This window comes from Psammomys obesus, unplaced genomic scaffold (genome assembly GCF_907164565.1).
Source record: "Psammomys obesus unplaced genomic scaffold, mPsaObe1.curated_primary_1811, whole genome shotgun sequence".
In the NCBI taxonomy this organism is placed as follows: Eukaryota; Metazoa; Chordata; class Mammalia; order Rodentia; family Muridae; genus Psammomys; species Psammomys obesus.
In genome coordinates, this window is record NW_026594428.1 from 18,270,170 (window position 1) to 18,294,574 (window position 24,405).

The following is a 24,405-nucleotide window of genomic DNA, read 5'->3' on the forward strand; positions in this document are numbered from 1 at the left end:
TTTGCAGCCAGTCCTGAAGATACCTGATAAAACAGGATCAGATGAATAGGGAGGAGGTCCCCCCTATCATCAGTGGACTTGGCAAGGGGCACGGTGGAGATGAGGGAGGGAGGGAGGGACTGGGAGGGAATGAGGGATCGGGACACGGCTGGGGTACAGAGTTAATAAAATGTAAGTAATAAGAAAAAAATAAAATACAAAAAAAAAAAGAAAGAAAACCCACGCAATCAGAAAAAAAAAAATTTCCTTCTATACACTTCATCCTTGGCTCTTTTCATAAGTATCTGCGAATTAATGCAGAAATGCTTGCGTCCTGCATTTAAAACCATGTGATAAACTTTTGTATAAGTTAGTTGCTATTATTTAAAACTTTCATGATTTCATAATTTACACTTAAATAAAGTACATGAGCAAAGCCATTATTCAGACTGAGCTCTTTGCTAGGCCCTGGATCAAATAGACTCCCTCGTGCTCAAGTTCCAGATCCCCTATTACTTGTTGTTTATTAGAGAGATATAGTGACCAAATCCCCCCAGAGACCAGGTTCAGCCAGCTCAATAAAGCAAGATACCAAGAAATCAATCTCAGCTGACCAGGAAATTCTCTTCCTGCTGCTTAGCTTCCATAGACCTGGAAATTGCTATTCCAGCTGCTGGGGAATTAAGGACCTCAGTGGTTTTACCCACTACTGACCTCACATGCTACAAGACATGCCTGCAAGACAAATTATGTCTAATGGTGCAATATTTGGTTTATGCAAATAACCAACCACCTTATGACTGAATCTGAGGCTGCTCCAGAAGAGGGATTCGTGTCTTCTACTGTAACCCTGGTGGTCAAAAGCCCATTACAGGATAAATAGTAAGCCATGGGGGTATTCTACCGATATCATTGCACTAAATGGCTGGGTGGTCAAAATAATATTTTTAATATTTATCTTTAGATGCATATGTTTGTACTGGTCTTAACCTGTGTCAGAGAAGCTTCTTTTGGCAGGGGCTAGTAGTTAATGCAAAATCTCATAACTGGTCATAACTGAGAACAAATGACTCTGAGTGCTCAGACTTATATAGGTCATCAACCTCTCTCTCCCCCATCTAAGGCTCAGAGACATCACAGAAGAGTACACAGGAAGATGAGGAAAAGAGCTGTGAAATGCTGTCTTCTGGCCAAGGCATGGCTGATACCATAGCAGCTACGGTTGCATATACAAGATAAAACAGTCAAAATTCCTTCATGGAGCAGGGAGAGGTTACCTATGCCCACCACCTAGCCGAGGAGCTATTAATAGTTGATGGCGGCTGAAGGACTAAGAGTCACTTTTCTTTGGGAATATAGCTACTGTGTATTTCCTTTACCGCAGTGGATGGCCTAACACCTATTCATTCATGGTCAGAAATAACTGGACTAGGGTCTGGTACTACTAACATAATAACAATAATAATTTGAAATAGAACATGAAGTCATTGGTGAGAAGTATTAGTGTTTCTGAAGAAAGCTGGAAGGAAGTAGTGGGGGTAGATAAGATGGATGGAAATACTATATATACATATATATGATTTTCAAAGAATAAATTTGTTAGTTACTTTTCTATTCCTGAGATAAAATCGCATAACAAAAGCAACATAAGAAAGCATTTAATAGACCATATAGTTGGTCATAAAGCAAGCCTCAACAAATACAAAAAGATTGAAATAATCCCTTGTATTCTATCTGACCACCATGGACTAAAGCTGGACATCAACAACAACAGAAATAAAAAAGGCCGGCACGCACATGGAAACTGAACAACTTGTTACTCAATGACAGCTGGGTCAAGAAAGAAAGAAAGAAAGAAAGAAATTAAAGACTTCCTAGAATTCAATGAAAATGAAGGCACAACATACCCAAATTTATGGGACACATTGAAAGCAGTGCTCAGAGGAAAATTTATAGCACTAAGTGCCTGCAAGAAGAAATTCGTAACATCACATACAAACAACTTAATGGCCCAACTGAAAACCCTAGAAAAAAAAGAAGCAGATACACCCAAGAGGAGCAGAAGGCTGGAAATAATCAAACTCAGGGCTGAAATCAATCAGTTAGTAACAAACCTATTCAAAGAATCAATGAAACAAAAAGCTGGTTCTTTGAGAAAATCAACAAGATAGACAAACCCTTAGCCAAACTAACTAAAAAGCAGAGAGAATCTATCCAAATCAGCAAAATCAGAAATGAAAAGGGTGACATAACTACAGACACTGAGGAAATTCAAACAATCATTAGGTCATACTACCAAAGACCATATGCCACAAAATTTGAAAACCTAAATGAAATGCACAATTTTCTTGAAAGATTCCATCTTCCAACTTTAAGTCAAGATCAGGTAGAAAGACTGAACAGCCCTATATCCCCCAAGGAAATTGAAGCAGTCATTCACAGTCTCCCCTCCAAAAAAAGCCCTGGGCCAGATGGTTTCAGCGTGGAATTCTACCAGACCTTCAAAGAAGTGCTCACACCAATTCTCCTCAAACTATTCCACAAAATAGAAACAGAAGGAACATTACCAAACTCATTCTATTAATTGACAGTCACCCTGATACCTAAACCACACAAAGACCCAACAAAAAAAGAAAACTTCAGACCTATCTCTCTTATGAACATTGATGCAAAAATACTCAATAAAATACTTGCAAACCGAATCCAAGAACACATCAAAGATATCATCAACCATGACCAAATAGGCTTCATGCCAGGCATGCAAGAGTGGTTCAACATACAGAAATCCATCAATGTAATCCACCACATAAACAAACTGAAGGAGAAAAACCACATGATCATCTCCATAGATGCTGAAAAAGCATTTGACAAAGTCCAACACCCATTCATGTTTAAAGTCTTGGAGCGATCAGGGATACAAGGCACATATCTAAACATAGTAAAGGCAATATACAGCAAGCCTATAGCCAACATCAAACTCAATGGAGAGAAACTTAAATCAATCCCACTGCTGCCCGCTCTCTCCATACCTCTTCAACATAGTACCTGAAGTCCTAGCCAGAGCAATAAGACAACTAAAGGAGATCAGGGGGATACAAATCGGAAAGGAAGAGGTCAAAGTGTCACTATTTGCAGATGATATGATAGTATACATGAGCGACCCCAAGTCAACCAGAGAACTCCTACAGCTGATAAACACCTTCAGCAAAGTGGCAGGATACAAAATCAACTCAAAAAAATCAGAAGCCCTCCTGTATACCAAAGACAAAAGGGCCGAGAAAGAAATCAGGGAAACAACACCCTTCACAATAGCCACTAACCACATAAAGTACCTTGGGGTGACACTAACCAAGCAAGTGAAAGACCTGTTTGAGAAAAACTTCAAGTCTCTGAAGAAAGAAATTGAAGAAGATCTCAGAAGATGGAAAGATCTCCCGTGCTCATGGATTGGTAGGATTAACATTGTGAAAATGGCCATCCTGCCAAAAGCAATCTACAGATTCAATGCAATCCCCATCAAAATACCAACTCAATTCTTTACAGACCTTGAAAAAAAGATTCTCAGCTTCATATGGAGAAACAAAAAACCCAGAATCTCCAAAACAATCCTGTACAACAACAGATCATCTGGAGGTATCTCCATCCCCGATCTCAAGTTGTACTACCGAGCAATAGTAATAAAAACTGCATGGTATTGGCATAAACACAGAAAGGAGGATCAATGGAACCGCATAGAAGACCCAGAAATAAACCCACACACCTATGAATACTCGATTTTTGACAAAGAAGCCAAAACCATTCAATGGAAAAAAGACAGCATCTTCAACAAATGGTGCTGGTCCAACTGGATGTCCACATGCAGACAAATGAAAATAGATCTATATTTATCACCCTGCACAAAACTAAAGTCCAAGTGGATCAAAGACCTCAACATAAAACCAGATACTCTAAATCTGTTAGAAGAAAAAGTGGGGAACAGCCTAGAACTCATTGGCACAGGAGACAACTTCCTGAACAGAACACCAACAGCACAGGCTCTAACAGCAACAATCAATAAATGGGACCTCATGAAACTGAAAAGCTTCTGTAAAGCAAAGGAAACTGTCATCAAAACAAAACGCCTGCCTACAGATTGGGAAAGAATCTTCACTAACCCTTTATCTGACAGAGGACTAATATCGAGTATATACAAAGAACTAAAGAAGCTGAAAAACAGCAAACCAAGTAATCCAATTAAAAAATGGGGAACAGAGCTAAACAGAGAATTCTCGACAGAGGAATATCCAATGGCAGAGAAACACTTAAAGAAATGCTCATCCTCATTAGCCATCAGGGAAATACAAATCAAAACAACCCTGAGATATCACCTCACACCCATCAGAATGGCCAAGATGAAAAACTCAAGGGACAACACATGCTGGAGAGGTTGTGGAGAAAGGGGAACCCTCCTCTACTGCTGGTGGGATTGTAAACTGGTACAACCACTCTGGAAATCTATCTGGTGCTTTCTAAGACAATTAGGAATAGTGCTTCCTCAAAACTCAGCTATACCACTGCTAGGTATATACCCAAAGTTTGCTCAAGTACACAAAAGGGATATTTGCTCAACCATGTTTATAGCAGCTTTATTTGTAATAGCCAGAACCTGGAAACAACCCAGATGTCCATCAACGGAAGAATGGGTACAGAAATTGTGGTATTTTTACACAATGGAATACTACTCAGCAATCAAAAAGGAGGAAATCATGAAATTTGCAGGCAAATGGTGGGATCTAGAAAAGATCATTCTGAGTGAAATATCCCAGAAGGAGAAAGACAATCACGGTATATACTCACTTATATATACCTATAAGATATGACAAACATAATGAAATCTATACACCTAAAAAAGATAATCAAGAGAGCAGACATGGGGTAAGATGATCAATCCTCGTTTAGAAAGACAGATGTGATGTGCATTGAATGTATGACAAAAGTCTACTGAGCGCATCTGAAAGACTCTAAGTAGCAGTGTTTTCAAAGCAGATACAAAGACTCATTACCAAACCCTCACCAGAGTACAGGGAATCATATGATAGAAGGGAAGTTAGTATGATGGGGAAAGGATAGGAGCTCCACAAGGACCAAATATATCTGGGCACAGGGTCTTCTCAGAGACTGTCATTCAACCAAGGACCATGTATGGATATAACCTAGAACCTCTGCTCAGATGTAGCCTGTGGTAGCTCAGTAACCAATTGGTTTCCCATAGTGAGGGGAATAAGACTATTTCTAACAGGAACTCAATGACTGGCTCTTTGACATCCCCACCCCCCAAGGGAGGAGCAGTCCTGTTAGGCCACAGAGGAGGGCTTTGCAGCCAGTTCTGAAGATACCTGATAAAACAGGATCGGATGAATAGGAGGAGGTCCCCCCTATCAGTGGACTTGGCAAGGGGCACAGTGGAGATGAGGGAGGGAGGGTGGAATTGGGAGGAAATGAGGGAGCAGAATACAGCTGGGATACAGAGTTAATAAAATGTAACTGATAAGAAAAAAATAAAATTAAATTAAAAAACAAAAGAAAGCATTTAATTAGATTTACAGTTCCAGGGGGTGAGAGTCCATGATGGTGAAACAAAGGTTTGATGTCAGGAACAACTGAAAGCTCATGGCTCAAACTGCAAGCAGGAGGCAGATAAACTATCTCAAATGATGTGAGTCCTTTGAAACCCCCAAGCCCACCGTGTAACATCCCTCCTCCAACAAGACCACACCATCTAATCCTTTCCAAACAATTCCATCAACTGGGACCAAGGGTTTAAACATTAGCCTATGGGAGCTATTCTCATTCAAACCACCATGACAAACTAATACATTATTTCAGAAACTTTTGGAAAAGGGGGTAAAAGTATTGTAAAAGCCAGAGAACCAGGATATCTGCTGTGAGATATGTCTTCTATATATGACAAGAAAGCTGTATGCATGAAATCTCAAAGGGAAAATCCTAAATAATACCTGCCCAATGACAATGCAAATTGATATGCCAATGTGGATGGAGGAAATGTCACAAGACCTTATATTGATATGAAGAGTGTCTTAATTATGGTTACTATTACTGGAATGAAACCGTTTGACCAGAAGCAAACTGGAGAGAAAAGAGTTTATTTTGCTAACCCTTCACATCACTTTTCCTCATTGGAAGAAGTCAAGACAAGATCTCAAGCAGGTCAGGAACCTGGAAGTAGAAGCTGATGCAGAGGCCATGGAGGGGTGCTACTTGCTGACTTACTCCACATGGCTTGCTCAGGTTCCTTTCTTCTATACCCAGGACCAGCAGCCCAGTCGTAGCACCACCTATAATGAGCTGAGCTCTTCCGCATCAATCACTATTCAAGAAAATGCCTTACAGGCTTGACTACAGCCCAATCTTATGAGGACAGTTGAGGGTCCCTCCTCTCTGATGACTCTATCTTGTGTGAAGTTGACATAAAACTAGTCAGCACAAAGAGCTATAAGCAATTAATGACTGCTATAGATAGCTATTAAGAGAGAAAGAACCAGTCTTTCCCAGGGATGAGCCCCTTCATAGGTTAGCCAAGAAGTCAGCCCTAAACAAATGCACAAACAAAAAACACTAAATGGAATCAGCAGGCTGTGTGCGTGCATGTATGTGTGCGTGTGTGTAGCACTACTGTGTGATATGTTAGCTGTGGAAACTACAGTAGTTAGCAGCATGAGAAGACTAACCTTAGAAGCTGGCCTAGTAGAGTCTAAGGAGGAAGCTAGGCCTCTGAAGATGCTCTGGCCTCACGAGCAGTCTATGTAGTCAAATGTGGAGCTGGCATGTTCTGGAGAAACACAGGCTTCTCAGTGTACGTGGGGTTCTGTCCAAATTAACACTTAGCATCTAATGCTGAGGGTTCTAATCATCTAACTGCTGTTCTGAGATGCAGAGAACTGCCCCCCCCCCAACCAGAGCTGCAAATGAAAATGGATAGCATGTTGTGTGGTTAGCACACAAGTGCTTTTAAAATGTACATGCGTGTTTGAAGAGGGAGAGTGTTGTTACGGTGCTCTCCCTTATTCAGTCTTTGGGTCAATCAAACCCAAACTTCACTGTCTACTTCCCAACCACCAGTTATACAGGGTTCAACCAAACTCATTAAATTGCACCCGAGAAATTGTAGCCTTTTGAAAACCAGAATATATTAAACAGTAAGTAATTTTGTTAAATAGTAAATATTTAATTTGTCCAGACAGGACACTCAGAATGGGAGCTCAGCTTCCTTCTGATTGTGACATCGAAAACGTTATCTAAATTCTTTGAGTTTTCCTTCTCTCAAGAGTGAAGTTATGAAGCTGTGTGTGTATGTATGTGTGTGTATATATAACAATGTTTGCTTGTTTAAAAGAATAAAACAATATACCCAAAATCTGAACATATTGCCTGGCACATACTAAGTTCTTAGTAAGTTTTCCAATATAGCAAAATGGAGTAAGACTCCAGAAAGCCACTTAGTCCCACTGTGAAGTTGTGTGGAAGCATCTACAGGAAATGGTTTTCTTTAGGAGTTATTAACTCAAAGACCCCTCTAGTGTCAGGTCTCTAAAGCTCTCAGCAAAAAGGGGGTTCTTGCACCAAAGATATTATCCACTATGACCAAGTAGGCTTCATCCCAGGTATGCAGGGGTAGTTCAATATATGGAAATCCATCAATGTGATCCACCATATTAAAAAAACTGAAAGAAAAAAACCACATGAAAATCTCCCTAGATGCTGAAAAAGCATTTGACAAAGTCCAACATCCATTCATGTTTAAAGTATTGGAGAGATCAGGGATACAAGGCACATATCTAAACATAGTAAAGGCAATATACAGCAAGCCTATAGCCAACATCAAACTGAACGGAGAGAAACTTAAATCAATCCCACTGCTGCCCGCTCTCTCCATAACTCTTCAACATAGTACCTGAAGTCCTAGCCAGAGCAATAAGACAACTAAAGGAGATCAAGGGGATACAGATGGGAAAGGAAGAAGTGAAATTATCACTATTTGCAGATGATATGACAGTATACATGAGTGACCCCAAAAACTCTACCACAGAACTCCTACAGCTGACAAACACCTTCAGCAAAGTGGCCGGATACAAAATTAACTCTAAAAAATCAGTAGCCCTCCTGTATACAAAAGACAAAAGGGCTGAGAAAGAAATTAGAGAAACAACACCCTTCACAATAGCCACAAATGACATAAAGTACCTTGGTGTAACCCTAACCAAGCAAGTCAAAGACTTGTATGAAAAAAATTTCAAGTCTCTGAAGAAAGAATTAGAAGAAAATATGAGAAGATGGAAAGATCTCCCATGCTTATGGCTTGGCAGGATTAACATAGTAAAAATGCCCATCTTACCAAAAGCAATCTACAGATTTAATACAATTCCCATCAAATTGCCAACACAATTCTTTACAGACCTGGAAAGAAAAATTCTCAACTTCATATGGAATAACAAGAAACCGAGAATTGCTAAAACAATCCTCTACAATAAAAGATCTTCTGGAGGTATCTCCATCCCTGATCTTAAGCTGTACTATAGAGCAACAGTTATAAAAACTGCATGGTACTGGCATAGAAACAGAATGGTGGATCAATGGAACAGAACAGAAGACTCAGAAATAAACCCACACACTTATGGGCACCTGATTTTTGACAAAGATGCCAAAACCATACAGTGGAAAAAAGATAGCATCTTCAACAAATGGTGCTGGTCCAACTGGATGTCTATATGTATTAAAATGAAAATAGATCCATACTTACCACCCTGCACAAAACTAAAGTCCAAGTAGATCAAAGACCTCAACATAAAACGAGACAGATTAAATTGGCTAGAAAAAAAAGTGGGGAATACCCTAGAACTCATTGGCACAGGAGAGAACTTCCTGAACAGAACACCAATAGCACAGGTTCTAAGATCAACAATCAATAAATGGGACCTCATGAAACTGAAAAGCTTCTGTAAAGCAAAGGACACTGTCATCAAAACAAAACGAATGCCTACAGATTGGGAAAGAATCTTCACTAACCCTTTATCTGACAGAGGGCTGATATCCAGCATTTATAAAGAACTAAAGAAGCTGAAAAGCAGCAAACCAAGTAATCCAATTAAAAAATGGGGAACAGAGCTAAACAGAGAATTCTCTGTAGAGGAATATTGAATGGCAGAGAAACACTTTAAGAAATGCTCAACCTCATTAGCCAATAGGAAAATGCAAATCAAAACAACCCTGAGATTTCACCTTATACCAATCAGAATGGCCAAGATGAAAAACTCAAGTGACAATACATGTTGGAGAGGTTGTGGAGAAAGGGGAACCCTCCTCTCCTGCTGGTTGGAATGTAAACTTGTACAACCACTCTGGAAATCAATTTGGTGCTTTCTCAGACAACTAGGAATAGCACTTCCTCAAGATCCAGCCATATATCCTAGGCATATACCCAAAAGAGGCTCAAGTACACAATAAGGACATTTGCTCAACCATGTTTGTAGCAGCTTTATTTGTAATAGCCAGAAGTTGGAAGCAGCCCAGATGTCCCTCAACTGAAGAGTGGATGCAGAAATTGTGGTACATCTACACAACAGAGCATTACTCTGCAATGAAAAATAAGGAAATCATGCAATTTTCAGGTAAATGGTGGGACCTGGAAAGGATCATCCTGAGTGAGCTGTCCCAGAAGCAGAAAGACACACAGGGTATATACTCACTCATATAGACTTATAGGATAAACCTAAAATCTGTCCATCTAAAGAAACTAATCAAGAGAGAGGACTCTGACTAAAATGCTCAATCCCCATCCCGAAAGGCAAAGAGGATGGACATTAGAAGAAGAAGAAAGCAGGAAACCACCTAGGAACCTGCCACAGAGGGCCTCTGAAAGGCTCTGCCAGACTATCAAAGCAGACGCTGAGATGTTATGGCCAACTGTTGGGCAGAGTGTATGGAATCTTATGTAAGAAGTGGGAAATAGTAGGTTACGGAGAGGACAGGAACCCCACAAGGAGCGCAACAGAACCAGAAATTTGAACATGGGGTCTTCCCAGAGACTCATACTCCAACCAAGTACTATGCATGGAGATAACCTAGAACCCCTGCACAGATGTAGCCCATGGCAGTTTAGTATCCAAGTGGGTTACATAGTAATGGGAAGAGGGACTGCCTCTGACATAATCTGATTGGCCTGCTCTTTGATCACCTCCCCCTGAGGGGGGAACAGCCTTACCAGAACACCGAAGATGACAATGCAGCCACTCCTAATGTGATCTGATAGACTAAGATCAGAAGGAAGGAGAGGAGGACCTCCCCTATCAGTGGACTTGAAGAGGGGCATGCATGAAGAAGGGGGAGGGAAGGTGGAATCAGGAGGGGAGGAGGGAGGGGCTTATGGGGGGATACAAAGTGAATAAAGTGTAAAAAAATAATAATAAAAGAAAAAAAGTTAAAAAATAAAATAAAATAAAATAAAATAAAATAAAATAAAATAAAATAAAATAAAATAAAATAAAATAAAATAAAATAAAATAAAAGCAGGTGGTTCTGAGAGTCTGACATTTTGAATCTACATGTTGTTTTCCCACCAATCAAGGGGTCAGCCACCAGCCAAAAAGAAATGAGACTTCCCCACTCTGACCAGAATGCTTTTCACTAAAACAAAAGAGATAGTGAACATTGCTATGCTTTGGATACAAAGTACCCCCACTCCTACTCCTATAATAAAGGCATGGTCCTCATGCCAGTTGAGAAGAGGGGCTTTGGGGAATGACTGGATCATACACACTCTGCCTTAAGCAACAGATGAATCCATTGACAGCATCAACTTCAATAGACTCTCAGGAAATGATAAAATTGTGGAAGGTGAGGCCTGGTTGAAGGATGTAGTTCATATGAGCAGGGCTTGTCCTAGGTGTCTCTGCCTTGCTCTGGCCTTCACTATTACTATTCTGTCATGAGGTGAGCAGCCTCCTTCTCCATGCACTCCTGCCTCAGATGCTCTACTCACCTCAAGCCCAAAGTGATGGAATGAGCCGACCATGTACCACCAGGGAAATGTGATCCAAAATGAACCTTTCCTCTTTGAAGTATTTTCCTCAGATATATGTCACAGTAATGAAAAGAATAATCAAACCTCTCTTCCAATCACCCCCTACATGCTCTTGACTTCCTCTGACATACAGATGAGCAAGATTCTTAATTTTGGGTTCTGTCTAAAAACACCCAGTAACTTCTTGTTATGCAGCAAGTGATACAAACAGCATCAGACTCCATATTCTTGCCCTCCATCATCCAGCCCCATCCAGCTCTCTGGCTACACCATTCATCAACTACTATTACCTCCCCAGGCTGGCCCTGATCTATTGTCACTGAGCCTGAACCCCATCCCGTGCATTCTCCTGGCTACTGTTGTGCAGTTTCTTACCTCGTTTTGCTGGTTAGTTTTTGTCAGCTTGACACAAAGAGTCACTGGGGAAGAGGGAACTTCAGTTAGGAATTGCTTCCATTGAATTGGCCTATGGGCATATCTGTAGGCCATTTCCTGATTGCTACACAAAGTAAGAGGACTCAGTCCACTGTGGACAGTACCATTCTCTGGGAGGGTGGACTTGGGCTGTGTACTAAAAGTAAGTAAGCAAGCAAACCGTAAACAATGTTCCTTCATAGTCTCTGCCTCAGTTCCTGCCTTCATGTTCCTGCTTTAGTTCATGCCTCAATGATGGACGTGTAAAAATGGAATTTATTAGCAAAATAAATTTTTTCTACCCAAACACTGTTTTGGTCAGTGAACTATTACAGCATCAGAGAGAAACTAGAATACCTGTTCATCTCCTTCTAAGATGCAACTGTTCTTCAGTAGCTCTCTGCTCTGGGAAGATCTCACCTGTCTTCTGAGTTTAAATTTCTCAGGCATTTTAATCTTTTAACTCTTAATTGTTTTTCTCTTATATTTAACTATGCTGTGGTGGGAATTTTTATGTCAATCTCTATCCATAGGTCCACACCATTGCTAGGTTATAAACTTTTAAGGACAAGAAGACCACACCTAGCCTGGACTTTGCAGTGTCCTCAATAAAATGTTTGTTGAATATTTTTTTATTTAATTGGATTTAGAAGATAGTTCCAGTGAGTTTTTGTGGGTTTTGTCTTAAAATATAATTTAAATATTTATTTAGCAATAATTTTCTGCATGCTTTTTTCTATTCATTTTTGCTGTTCTTGATGAGATTCAAGATGATTTTAACAACACTTGGGAATAGCAGAGTTGGTTGGGAAATTACCTGTACAAATATAGGGTGTAGGCAGCTAATGGTGAGCAGTGAGTGATGTGCATGAGGAGGCTTAAGGGAGCTAGGCTTGTTATGACAAGGATATTTCTTAACACATTGTGTGTGTTCGTGGACATAGTGCCAATCCAAAATACATAATCATATTTCAGAAAACTTTTAAGATTCCCAGATGGTTCTAACATTCAAGAAAGATTGTCACGTAGTGGCTTTATGAGTCTGGGGTCCCAGCAGAGCCTGAAGCATTCCATAACCACCCTCCTGATTTACCCTCTCCTTTTTCTTTTCCTCCAACCATCTCACTCTCACTCTGGGGACTTTAATTCAAAGAGTACATGCGAAGGATAGCTCCCACTAGGGACAATGCACATCACCGTCACAGAGGGTACTTGGTAATACATAGGAACACTTTGCGTTCTCAGCCCTAGAGCCATTGTGACTAGAATATGAAGTGTGGAAGCCAGGGATGCTGATAAATATGCAGAATTCACAGGCAGCTGCACACAACAGATGACAGTAATACTAAGGGCACAAGCCTCTGTCTCCAGGAAGAGAAAACAGGCTATGGTAGCCTTCGACCCACGGTTTCACAGAACGGGCATGAGAAGGGCATAATGAGACAGAGCACAAACTTCAGGCTCCAGTGCACCTCACTCACATTCCACATGGAGTAATCTGTTGTTATTTAAATAAGCCAGATAATGGGATATAACCAGAAAAAGAAAAATTCCAAAGATGCCAGGGTAGGGTCAGAAAGAGAAGGAAAGAGCAGTATGAGAGAGAGGAGAGAGAAGAAGGGGATAGGGGAGCGCGGGGAAAGAGAGAGAGAAAGAAATGTGTTATTTGCCAAAGTCCATAAACTCAGCAGGTATATTATAGCTGTGCAGAACTATTAGCCCATGAAAAATTAATTCTAGTTTTCATTCAGTAGCAACTGGCATTAAAATGAAAATAAGAGCACTCAGGTAATTTTGAGCAGCAGCATCCCCTGCCAAGGCAGACTGGTGGACTATCTGGGGAAGGTGCTGTCAGTCACCAGGTCCATGAAGCAGAAAAACAGTCATTTCAGAGGGCTTGCAAATAGCCCAAACACTTTGTTCACTTTCCCATTTAAAAGCATTCAAGAATCAGTTTGATAGGAAGCACCCCTCAGAAAATTTAAGATAGGTTTATTGGTTCTCCTCACACCAAAAGAGGGGAAATAAGGCAGCAACCACAGAGCAAATGGAGTGTGTTTCCCTCAGTGGCACCTAATGAATGGGGTAGTCAGGCGAGTGAGTCAGCTGGGCTCTGAGAATGAGCTGTGTATGCTTGATTTGCAGCTGTAGGCGGTGGGTGTCAGAGCTGAAAACAGGGTCCTGCTTCCTGACAAATAAAAACCCTGCCTGGGAGAAAACGTGGTGAGTATGTGTTTATAGAGGCTGCCCTGAAGACTGACAGCCACAAATATCCAGTCTCCAAGGAAGCTGGGACATCACTTGGAAAAGAGTCTGGTGCCAGAGATCTTAGAGTCAAATCCTGGACACTGAGAACCCCACAACAAGCTAGGCTTGATACCTGTCTTCAGTAGATCAGTTGTTGGAGGGAGAATGTAAATTAATGTTCAATATGGTCACAAGGAAAAGAAATATAGATATCTATCTGTCCTCTATCTTTGGCTGGGTAGTGATATGAAGTTCTGCTTTAAATAAAGAGCAAGAAGTATTATAGCTGAGCAATCAGTGCCAAGCAGTGTAGTCTCTTCATTGTCTGGCTCCTAAGGCCGGGTCTGCCCTAACGTTGTCAGTACCATGAGTATTGTGTTTCCAGGAGATAAACTATCCCTCTGGCTGATACAAGGGCGTTAGCCTTTTTCTCCCCCAGGACAAGACTCCGGTGGAAATTCCAGTTCCTTGGATTCCGTATGAGTACTGTCAAGAGGTGCACAGGTCTCTCTTTAGAATAACAACATTTTCGTCTGCATGTTTATGATTCTTATTCTACTTGGAGTCAGGATCCTGCAAGATGACAACCCTGGTAGGAGCGAACAAATGCCTGATGAGGGGTATGGGTTTCAGAGACACCTCTGGTTAGGGTGGGAGACCTTGCCTAGAAGAAACCATCATAGTGAAGTCCCAAACTTAATCACGTTCTTTGCTATTTCCACAGTAGCGCTCACTGAAGGAAGAACCTTCAGTCACAAAGGGTTAAATACTGGGGTGGTTTTGTGTGCGTGTATGTTCTCCAGCTGCTTTGTGTCATTCCCCTAAGTTTCTATTTTTATTCCCTTTTCCCAGAGTCAGCTCTGAGACCGCAGAAAAGAGAGTACCTAAATATCCAATGATGATGAAATAGATAATGGCGAAACCTTCACAGTCACCTATAGCTCCAGGATAAGACATTGTCAGTATTCTAAGTGTATTCAAAGAAACAGTGAGTAGCCTGAGCAGTGAAAATGGAAAGTGTGTGCAGAAAAGGATGGCTGCCAACTAATACTGTTGCTGAATGAAAAGGCTTTATATTTATTTACCCGTTCTCACAATAACCAAAAGTCAATTTCAGATGCACAATGAACCTGGGATGCTGCCGGCAGCCCTCCCCTGTTTGACATGTTGTAGTAAATAAAAATGGGCTATTGGGCTGTATAATGTTTATTATTGGCCCTGTGATTATCATGGCAGTATTATCTAACACATTATCACAAATAATAAGACACAGACTCTTGTTAGATTTGTAATTGCCTTGTTTACCTTGGGCTGGGCAGATATTTTCCTTACACTCTCTCAATATCCTCACCATCCATCTCCCAGCCTCCATCCAATGCCATCCACATTAATCTTACCTATCTGGACTACATTTTATCCATAGTCCTATGGTACTTGCTTGTATTTTTCATCTGGGCCTTTCCATGCCATTATTGAAGTCCTTCCTTTTGGCTCACATGTTTTTTGTTTTTGTTTTTGTTTTGTTTCTGTTTTTGTTTTCTCACGCTAACCTATTGTAGTGTCCCCTCCATCTGTCTCCTGTGATTCTTCTCAAAAGCCCAGGAACCCTAGCCACGCCTACTCCATTTTGCCCTGCCCTGGTATAGGCTGTTTAATCAACTAGTCAGGTATGTCTCTGGCAGGTTTACACAATCAAGGATGGGTGTATCCAGTGGGCAGTAACCAATCTTCACAGCCAGTGATTACCATTAGACCAACCTCCAACAGTGACATCATATAATCTCACTGCAAACCTTGATTTTGAACACCCAGGATGCAAACTGCATCATGCATGCCACCATTTCATGCAATGCCAGCAAACACTTTTTGAAGTGGATGTTAGTTTAGATTCTGGACAACTGTGCATTATAGATTACAGTGTCTTTATGGTACAATTCATTTACTTAATTACAGAAAATATTTACTTGAAATTTTCCTGCCTTTGTTCCTCAGCATGTAAGCATTAAATCAGTGTCTTTGTATTATATTCTGTTAGAACATTTGATTTTAAAGATCACCATTTTAGTTGCTGACTTGAATTTCATTTAAAAAATCATTGAATAAAATTTGTCCTGTGATTAGGGCAAAATTCCTAACAATTTACAAAATCACCCTGAAATTTTTGTATTATGTATTAATATGAAAACTAATTCTCAGCATGGGCAATTATAATCAAAATATCAATCAAGTTTGAAAATGTTCACCCTGAAGTATCAAGCATTAGGCCAAGGCTTAGGCCTTTATGTAGAAATAATCAAGCACATCCATGTTACAAGTATGCAAATTTAATAAATGGCAAAATTATATACACCAGAGAATTAATTTAAAATACATTTATTTGTGGTTTATTATCAGTAAATGTTTGGTTTATATATTTATTAACCTGAGGCTATGTAACAATTTCTAGATTGAAAAAGGGTCATAGTATCGGAAGAGGAGAAAACAGGAAACAGGACAGGAACCTACCACAGAGGGCCTCTGAAAGACTCTACCCAGCAGGATATCAAAGCAGATGCTGAGACTCATAGCCAAACTTTGGGCAGAGTGCAGGGAATCTTATGAAAGAAGAGGGAGATGAAAGACCTGGAGGGGACAGGAGCTCCACAAGGAAAGCAACAGAACCAAAAAATCTGGGCCCAGGAGTCTTTTCTGAGACTGATACTCCAACCAAGGACCATGCATGGAGATTGTTGTGATTCGTAAGCAGACATCTCTACAGCCAGCCCCAAAGGACCTGACAAACTGGTTATCAGGCATCTGTGAATCCACCTATAGACCAACTGGAACCACCTGTGCATGCTCTGGGTCACCTTATAAGAGAACTCGAAGCTCCTCCTCTCTCTCTCTTCTGCCCTGCCCAGAGACGGTCTCTGTGACCCATTCCCCCTTTCTTTTCTCCTTCCCTTCCCTCTTCCCTTAATAAACCTCCCACGTGGAACCAGCTGCATGGTGTGAACCCGCTGTGTAACTCTGTTGCCCAGTCCTAACAGAGATATCCTAGAACCCCTGCAGAGATGTAGCCCATGGCAGCTCAGTATCTAAGCGGGAACCCTAGTAAGGGGAACAGGGACTGTCTCTGACATGAACTCAGTGGCTGGCTCTTTGATCACCTCTCCCTGGTGGGGGAGCAGTCTTACCAGGCCACAGAGGAAGACAATGCAGCCAGTCCTGCTGAGACCTAATAGGCTAGGGTCAGATGGAAGGGGAGGAGAACCTCCCTTATCTTGGAGAGGGGACTTGGAGAGGGGCATGGGAGTAGATGAGGGAGGGAGGAGGCTACAGCTAGGATACAAAGTGAATAAACTGTAATTAATATAAAAATTAAAATAAAAATAAAAAAGATTTATCCTATCCTGAGGATGAGCCCCCAACTGGTTATCCAACACATAGTGGTCAGTCCTGAAATAATATACCCAGAAACTATGCTTCACAGACTCAGCAGGTTGTAGCTATATATTTATGTATATATAGCTATATATATAGTATGCAGACAATAATAATCAAAGAATAAAAAGCTGTCAATTTGAGAGGGAGTAAGGGGGAAGATGTGGGAGGTATGGAAGGAAGAAAGAAGAGGAGAAGTAAACCCTGTTCTAGAAGACTGTTACCATAACTACAGGCAGAGGTATTACCTACAGAACAGCTTGTGAGAAGCTGAAGATGCATCACACAGCTAGGTGACACATAAATTTATTATTTTTAGGTCAACTCGGAGTTAAGGAAGCCAGAAGTTTCCTTTAATCCCTCCATCACAAAGCCATTAAGAAAAGTTTTTTGACACCTGTTAATGACAGGAAGGCAGACCCTGTTAACACTGCAGGGGTAGGGGCATAGTAGCAGAGATAAATGGGATCATCTCTAAATACAAGAGAGAGCATTTTGTTGTTGTTGTTGTTTTAGGCAAAGGAGTGAATAGGAGTGAGTAGGAATAAAATTACCAAAAGAAAACATTAAGGCTGAGCAAGTCTTGTTAGATTAATCTGGCAAGATTGCTGCTGAAGTAGATCAGGTGAGAAGAGGTGGAGAGTGGAGGGGAGGGATTTGATCAGATATAAAGTATGAAGGACCTTCACTTAGCCAACCCTCAAGGTCAAAGCCAAAGATCAGAACCTTGAGGATTAGATTACCGTGACTAGAACTAGGTGCAAGAGATAACCTTTGTCACATAGAGGAAATGCTACAGTCTGGGTCATGGAAGTCCTACAAAGGCCCTGGTCTCTCCAGCTTGTGTCTAGTGCTATTGGTACCTTACATAACTGGGGACTAGTTGGAAAAAAATTAGGAAAATATTGGTAGCATGATTTTGAAGGGGATATTGAAAAGCTCTCTGTTTCTGTTTGCTTGCCTTTGTGAGAAGAGCAGGCTTCTGTGAGAGCCGAAGTGACATTTTAAATTTTAGTTGCTGTGCTTAAGAGATACATGAATCAAAATGCCTGTAAGCTGTAAGCTTGCCCTAGGTCAGATATTTCCTGAAATACTGGAGGCTATTGTTTATGGGCAATAGCAAGCCACAGGCTTTCACTTCCCTAAACAAGTCTGTCTAAACCACCTACATGGGATGTGCTTGATCACACATAGGTGGGTAGGAGGTCCATGAGCAGGAGATACATCAGGATGTACAGTTGCCCCTGATTGGATGTAGGCAGGCGGTACATAGGCAGGAAGTACATCAGTATACAGTATACGTGCTTGCCCCTGATTGGATGTGATGGGAAACAGGGAGGCCTCATGGTGTTCAGGTCCAGAATTCTTTGAAGGAAAGACCCCAGACTCAAACGGCATGCGAACAGCAAAGATCGTTTATTTCTGCAGCAGTCCAGCGTGCAGGGATCACCACTGATGAGTGCAGGCTCAATTTAAAGCCAGTCAGGGGAATTCCAGAGACAGTTAGACCATCTTTATTCTGATTGGCGCAGGTTAGAAGCAAGGGTACAGAGGGGTGCACTGGGAACTGGCCAGGGCTTTAGCCAGGAGTTAGGGGCTTTGGAACCAGCTCATACCAGTACAGGCTGGAAGTTGAGCAGCCTTGAGCAACCTTATCTTCCCCAGGCCAGATGTCCTGGTCGTTCGTGATTGGTTGCCCATTCTCTTTCCTGTAACTGGTATCTCATTTCTGAGAGGTGCAGATTTAGGCCTGCTCCACCTAGCAAGAAACCAAAGCCTGTCGTGGAGTTGGTTAGGCTCCTACATATGGGACCCCTCAGTCGTTTTGCCTTTTTAAGCCTCAAAATGATTCGTGTCCATTTCTTGGGAACCCTGGAATGGACCTGGCCAGAACCCACCAACTTGGCCAGTATTTAATTAAAATTGCTTCAAATTTGGCTTTACATTGTGGTAGGTAGTCTTAACATTTACATTAACATTAACATTTCCTCTACTATGTACCCAACACAATATACTGTGCTGACACAGGCTCAAAGTAAGAGCATCAGGAAATAAGGGTTTAAACCATGAACCAAAATAACCTTTTTTTTTTTCCTTTTAAGTCATCATATATTTTTTAAAATAATGCAAATCTATTGCAGAATTAAACAAAGTTCAATGCAGTGGTTTTAAAAGCACCACTAAACCTTGTCTAAGCTGCATCTTTGAACTGGGCTGCAGACACTCAAATCCTAAGCAATCCAACCTTTGGGCTTTTTCCTGAAATATTTTTCATTAACTTCTGCTTGACTTTCCACACAATTAATTTATTTCTCCAAACCCCTCAAAGACTGAAACAGCATCATGCCTGTTTTTTAAGGCACTTTAACTTTGGCAGGCACCAATCAGAATTTCATACTAACAAATGATATAATTTCCAACCCTTCTTTCTGGTTTATAGCTATAAATACCACCAAAACTTTGTAAAACCTCACAGCATTTTCACAATTGCTTGAATCTGTTTTTTTCCAAGATTACATTCCTAATTAGCCCCAAGCAAATGCCATTTTCTTCACTCTCCACTAGGCTGATTTTATTCTCAATCAACAGTCCTAAGACATTTGTTTTCAGGTCTCATCCTCTGAACTGGTATGGCTTGAATCTGAAATGATCCCCAACAGGCTTATGTTTTAGATGCTCCTTTTCCAGCTGGTGGCTTTATTTTTGGAAGTGGGGACTAGACAGAAGCAGGTCATCAGAGAAGGGGCTTTGAACACTTACCTGGTCTCTAGTTCCTACCACTCTCTCGGCTTTCTGCTATGATGTGAGAAGGTTTCAGCTGCTCCGCCATGCCTTCCCTGATGTGTGAAACTGTGAGACAAAATAAATCTTCCTCTACTAAGTTGTCCTCACAAAGTGTTTTGGTTGCCGTACACAAAAGTAAATAATGCAGAAAAACAATTCCAAAGAAGTGTGTTTGTTGCTGTGATGAACCCCCACCTGTGGGTCCTGACCTTTGGAACTGTGTGTGGGAGGCGTTTGGAAGACTGTGTAGATAGATCCAGGCTGCAGAAGCCCTACAATTCTGTAAGTAAAGCTTAAGGGCAATGCTGGCAAGGGTTTGAAGAGGTCATTCATGTCTCGTTCCTGCACAAAGTCTACCTACATTCAATCAAAGGCAGTGCCCATGTCCTGAAATTTTGAATGAGGCTGAATTTAAAAAACAATGAACTAATCAATTTAGTGGAGAGAATGTCAAAGCACCATAGCACTGAAGCTGTGGTGTGGATATTGCTTGCAGCTTGTAGACAGGTTTACACTGAGAATTGAAAGTAAAAAGAAAGCAGAATGCTGTGCTTTCTAGCAGGGAAGACGGGGAGTGCAGGCAAGAAGAACATAAGGGACTAAAGGGATGAAAAATTAAAATCTTGCATAGTTTAAGTATCAAATGTCCTCCATGGTGGGTTCTAACACTTTAGGCTTAGCTTATGAAACTGTCTGGGGAGGTTGTAGGACTTTAAAATGAAAGACATGGCCTGGTGGTGGGTCACAAGGGCTGGGGTGAGGGTCATAGTCTGACTTTATCTGGTCTGAGCTCTGACCCACAAATGACACCACAGACTCCTGCCACTGTGGACTGATCCATTGTAGTCACCATCCCTCCTCACTGTGATGGACTGTATTCTAAATTTCTCCCTTCCTTCGGTTGCTTCTATCACTAGAAAAGTAACTCACTCAGGAGCATTTAAAGACAAATTTGCACCAGGACAATAGGAAAGATGCCTTGAGAGTGGTTCAGGATGTGGCAAGGCTCCAAGGCTCCACTCATTTCAAGTTCTACTGTGTAAGACTGCAAACTCCCTTTAAAAAAAAAAAAAAACTGTCCTTTAAAAAAAGATCCTCTAAGTTGTCCTGTTCAAAATGGGCAACAAAAGGGTTTCCCAGGTTCATCATATGGCGAGCTAGAGGCAATTGCAGTGCTCAAAGGGAAATTCATCTGTTGCCTGAGCCAGAAGCAGCAATTGGCACCATCTACGTGGTAAGGAAAATGCACAAGTTACAAGGTTATAGGCCTCTGAGAAAAGCTGAATAAGGGAGGCAACGTGCAAGAGTCAGATCCCTGCATGGAGTCTCGTGGGGGACCATGCCTGGAGCCAAGGGAGTGAAGCCAGGTTGCAATGGGTACCTCTGGATGCTGGTGATACCAGAGATGAGTGAGGAATGTCTGCTGAAAATCTAAAGGCGCTAAGGTTAGTCAGGCTGTGAGGGCTTCAAATGACAAAGCCCACTCTCACATTATGGCACCATGCAACTGAACACCAACTGAATGGGTGATATCTAGCCACTGGATTTAATGTTTACACCATTAGACTCCAGTGCATTCTCACCACTGGCTTTTCCATTTGAAAAACATCTTCTCACTTTTCTAAGGCATCTGAAAACCAAATAAATATTCCCATTCTTCACCTTGCCTTAACTGAGGAGCTGAAATCAGGCTTATCCTGTGGCTTCCTGTGTATGCTGACATGGTTTTATTCCTCAGTGTCCCACATTGACATGTCTTTACTTTTTGAAGAAATTCTTGCCCAGAATAAGGTATTATGGTCTATGTTTCAGGAGCCTCAAAAAAAAAAATCTGTTTATCCAGATAATAGCTGACTCAAAGAAACTATCAGGGTAGGATTTCATGTCTTAGTTCTCCAAAAAGCTGCTTACTCCTCAGTCTACTTCAAAGCTGGCCTTGTTATATGTACCATAGCTGAATCACACAATCACATTTCTCTCAACTCCAATTAGCATCTCCTTTCCATGCATGAAGAGAAACTACCATAATGTACCCTAAAAACTTCATGAATAATTAGCTCCTCCCTTCTCTGACACTCAACCAGCCTTTGAAGCAATTCTAAAACTGTCGTCGGTGTTATGGAGTTGCTACTGCGCAAGGCTTCACATAGTCACTAGGGTTCAACTTGACACCCAAGTTCATCTGGTGGTTCTTTAAAATACTGTTATTCTCCATGGTGCAATGTAGGAATGGCTGTTTTGTGAGTATCTTGGACCTCTCTGGACTGTTGTCAGTGGAAGTCAGTGAGAAAGCACTCAGACATGTGGGTGCTCAGCTTATAACTAAAGATCATAACCAACCAGGTCTTGCTCACAATGGACATCACTGATCCCCAGATGTACACATCTCCAACCTGAAAAGCTGACGTTATACATGTATCAAAGCCTAAATTTTGAGCACCAGCATGGCATTATAAGTCAACACGTCACACCTGACCTCATGTGATATGTTGTAGTCAAAACATAGGTACTAAACATTTCTAATGTCACATCCAGGCTATTTATGGGAGGTGTTGAATTTAACTGAATTTCATGTTTACACTTGGTTTCTTTCTCCAAGATTTTAAGAGACCCTGACTAAGTCCATTTCAAGACTGGGACCAAAGCTGGGCAAAAATTCTTGCCACCCTTCCCCCTTTCTTGCTTGACAAGTTCCTGAAAACACACACACACAGGAGATGGGCTGCCAGTCAGCAACTTTCTCGACATCTGGCCTGGGGCTATATGAGATGACTGTTCCATCCCTAAGGTCGGAACGGATCAGGAACATACAAGTATCCCTTACCCTGAACCCATCCAGTCCTGGTAAGGATTGCCTAACTGAGACTGGAAGTCCCCTAGTTGGCTTTACAAAGGGCCTGCAGGCTCCTCTGGTGGTCGCCATTTTATAAAGTGGCTGATCCCTACATGCAGGATTTTTGCTTTCAAGAAATAAAACTGCATATGTGTGGTGATTTTGGACTTAACAATTTTAGATTACAAGTGTTCAAATACTCCAAATTTTAAAGTCTCCAAAAATGCAACTTCTGGTCTTAAGAACTTTAGATAAGGGATTGACAACCCATAGTATATTACGGGGGTCCCTGTTTGGCACCATTTAAGAAGTGGGGAACAGGGGGGAAAAAGCATATGGCATCTATTCCACCAAGCAGATTGGACTCTGAGTCAGGACAAAGGAAGGCAACATAGACTGGAACTACATAAAGAGCCAGGATCTGGGGGCAGAAAGAAGGTCAGGTGTTTTTAAACCCAAGACACAATTCCTCCTGTTGTTCTGCTTTAATGAGCAGGAGTGGCCTTTCAGGGCTTTCCCTTCCATTTATACTCTCACTTCTCCTCTCAGCAGGCCTGCCCTCAGCTATCCCCAATGGGATGAGTCCTCTGCCTCAAAGGACAAAGCAGAATAAAACATCCCCAGGCTCAGTGGACTCTGGGAGAGTCTGTGGACTAGATGTTGGATCTTGAGCCTTGATTTTTGATTATCAGAAATATTTAGAGCACACATAACTTTATCTCCATTCAGGACTTCAGGATTATGCAACAGAGAATAATTAATGAGGTCTTAGAATCTTCCTGTGACAAACAGTAAAGCCATGGTTAGCAGATGGGTGACTGTGAATGATTTGTCATTCCCCAAACTAGTTCATGGTTTTACGCTTGCAATGCATATCTTAGAAACTGCCAAAACGGCTGAGTTCGCAATATTCATTTTACCAACTTTTTTACATTTTGGAAAATAGTTTAGAAGAAAATACTACAGGTCACCCCTTCCCTTCTCCTGGAGCCCTTGGGGATATTAAGTGGAGAAATCCTGTCAAGTCCCAGGAACAAGAACCCAAAGTCATCTGTCTGGACCGAGTGACAGAAAGCCCCAAGCAACTGGAGTGTCTTTCTATATTTGTCTCACTTTAGCTGCTGTTCTGCAGCTTCTCCTAGATCAGCCATCCAGCATGCATGCAGAGTTCATCATGACACTGCATGACTTATCAAACCAATCTTGTTCAGCAGCTTTTTAAAGGCTGCCCCATCTTACAGGCACTGATTTATCTATGTAGATGTTGAGTCTATGAGCAGACTCCACTAAGGAAGTGGAGTCTGAGCCTGTCCTAGCTCCCACAGCTTCCCTAGTAACAGGCTTGCTCCAGCTGGAGGAAGAATGTCAGGTGTTGCTCCCATCTTCATTAAAAAAACATAGAGGAGGTGTTGGGAATTTAGTTTGATGGTAGAGTGCTAGCCTAGCAAGTGCAAGGCCCTGGGTTCGGTTCTCAGCTTTTGGGGGGGAGGGGGGAGAAAGAGGACCTGGGAAGTAGCTCAATAGAATGCTTGCCTAGCATACAAGGAGTCCTGGGCCTAACATCACATAAATTGAACATGGCGACATATGCCTATAACCCTGATGCTGAGATGATAGAGGCTATACAATTAGACTTTTCAGGGGCATC

The 24,405-nt window shown here is 41.5% G+C and overlaps 1 long non-coding RNA gene across 4 annotated transcripts in view; it reads right to left on the bottom strand.

Annotated features, from left to right (window-relative positions):
* Positions 1-24,405, bottom strand: part of LOC129685448 (uncharacterized) — a 142,590-nt gene that overhangs the window by 112,127 nt on the left and 6,058 nt on the right. For 3 of the 4 annotated variants that reach the window (XR_008721489.1, XR_008721491.1, XR_008721490.1), the window contains exon 2: positions 19,901-19,990. The exons of the other annotated variant lie outside the window; for it this stretch is intronic. This is a non-coding gene — a long non-coding RNA (uncharacterized LOC129685448). The remainder of the gene's footprint in view (positions 1-19,900; positions 19,991-24,405) is intronic. 4 annotated transcript variants of the gene reach the window in all.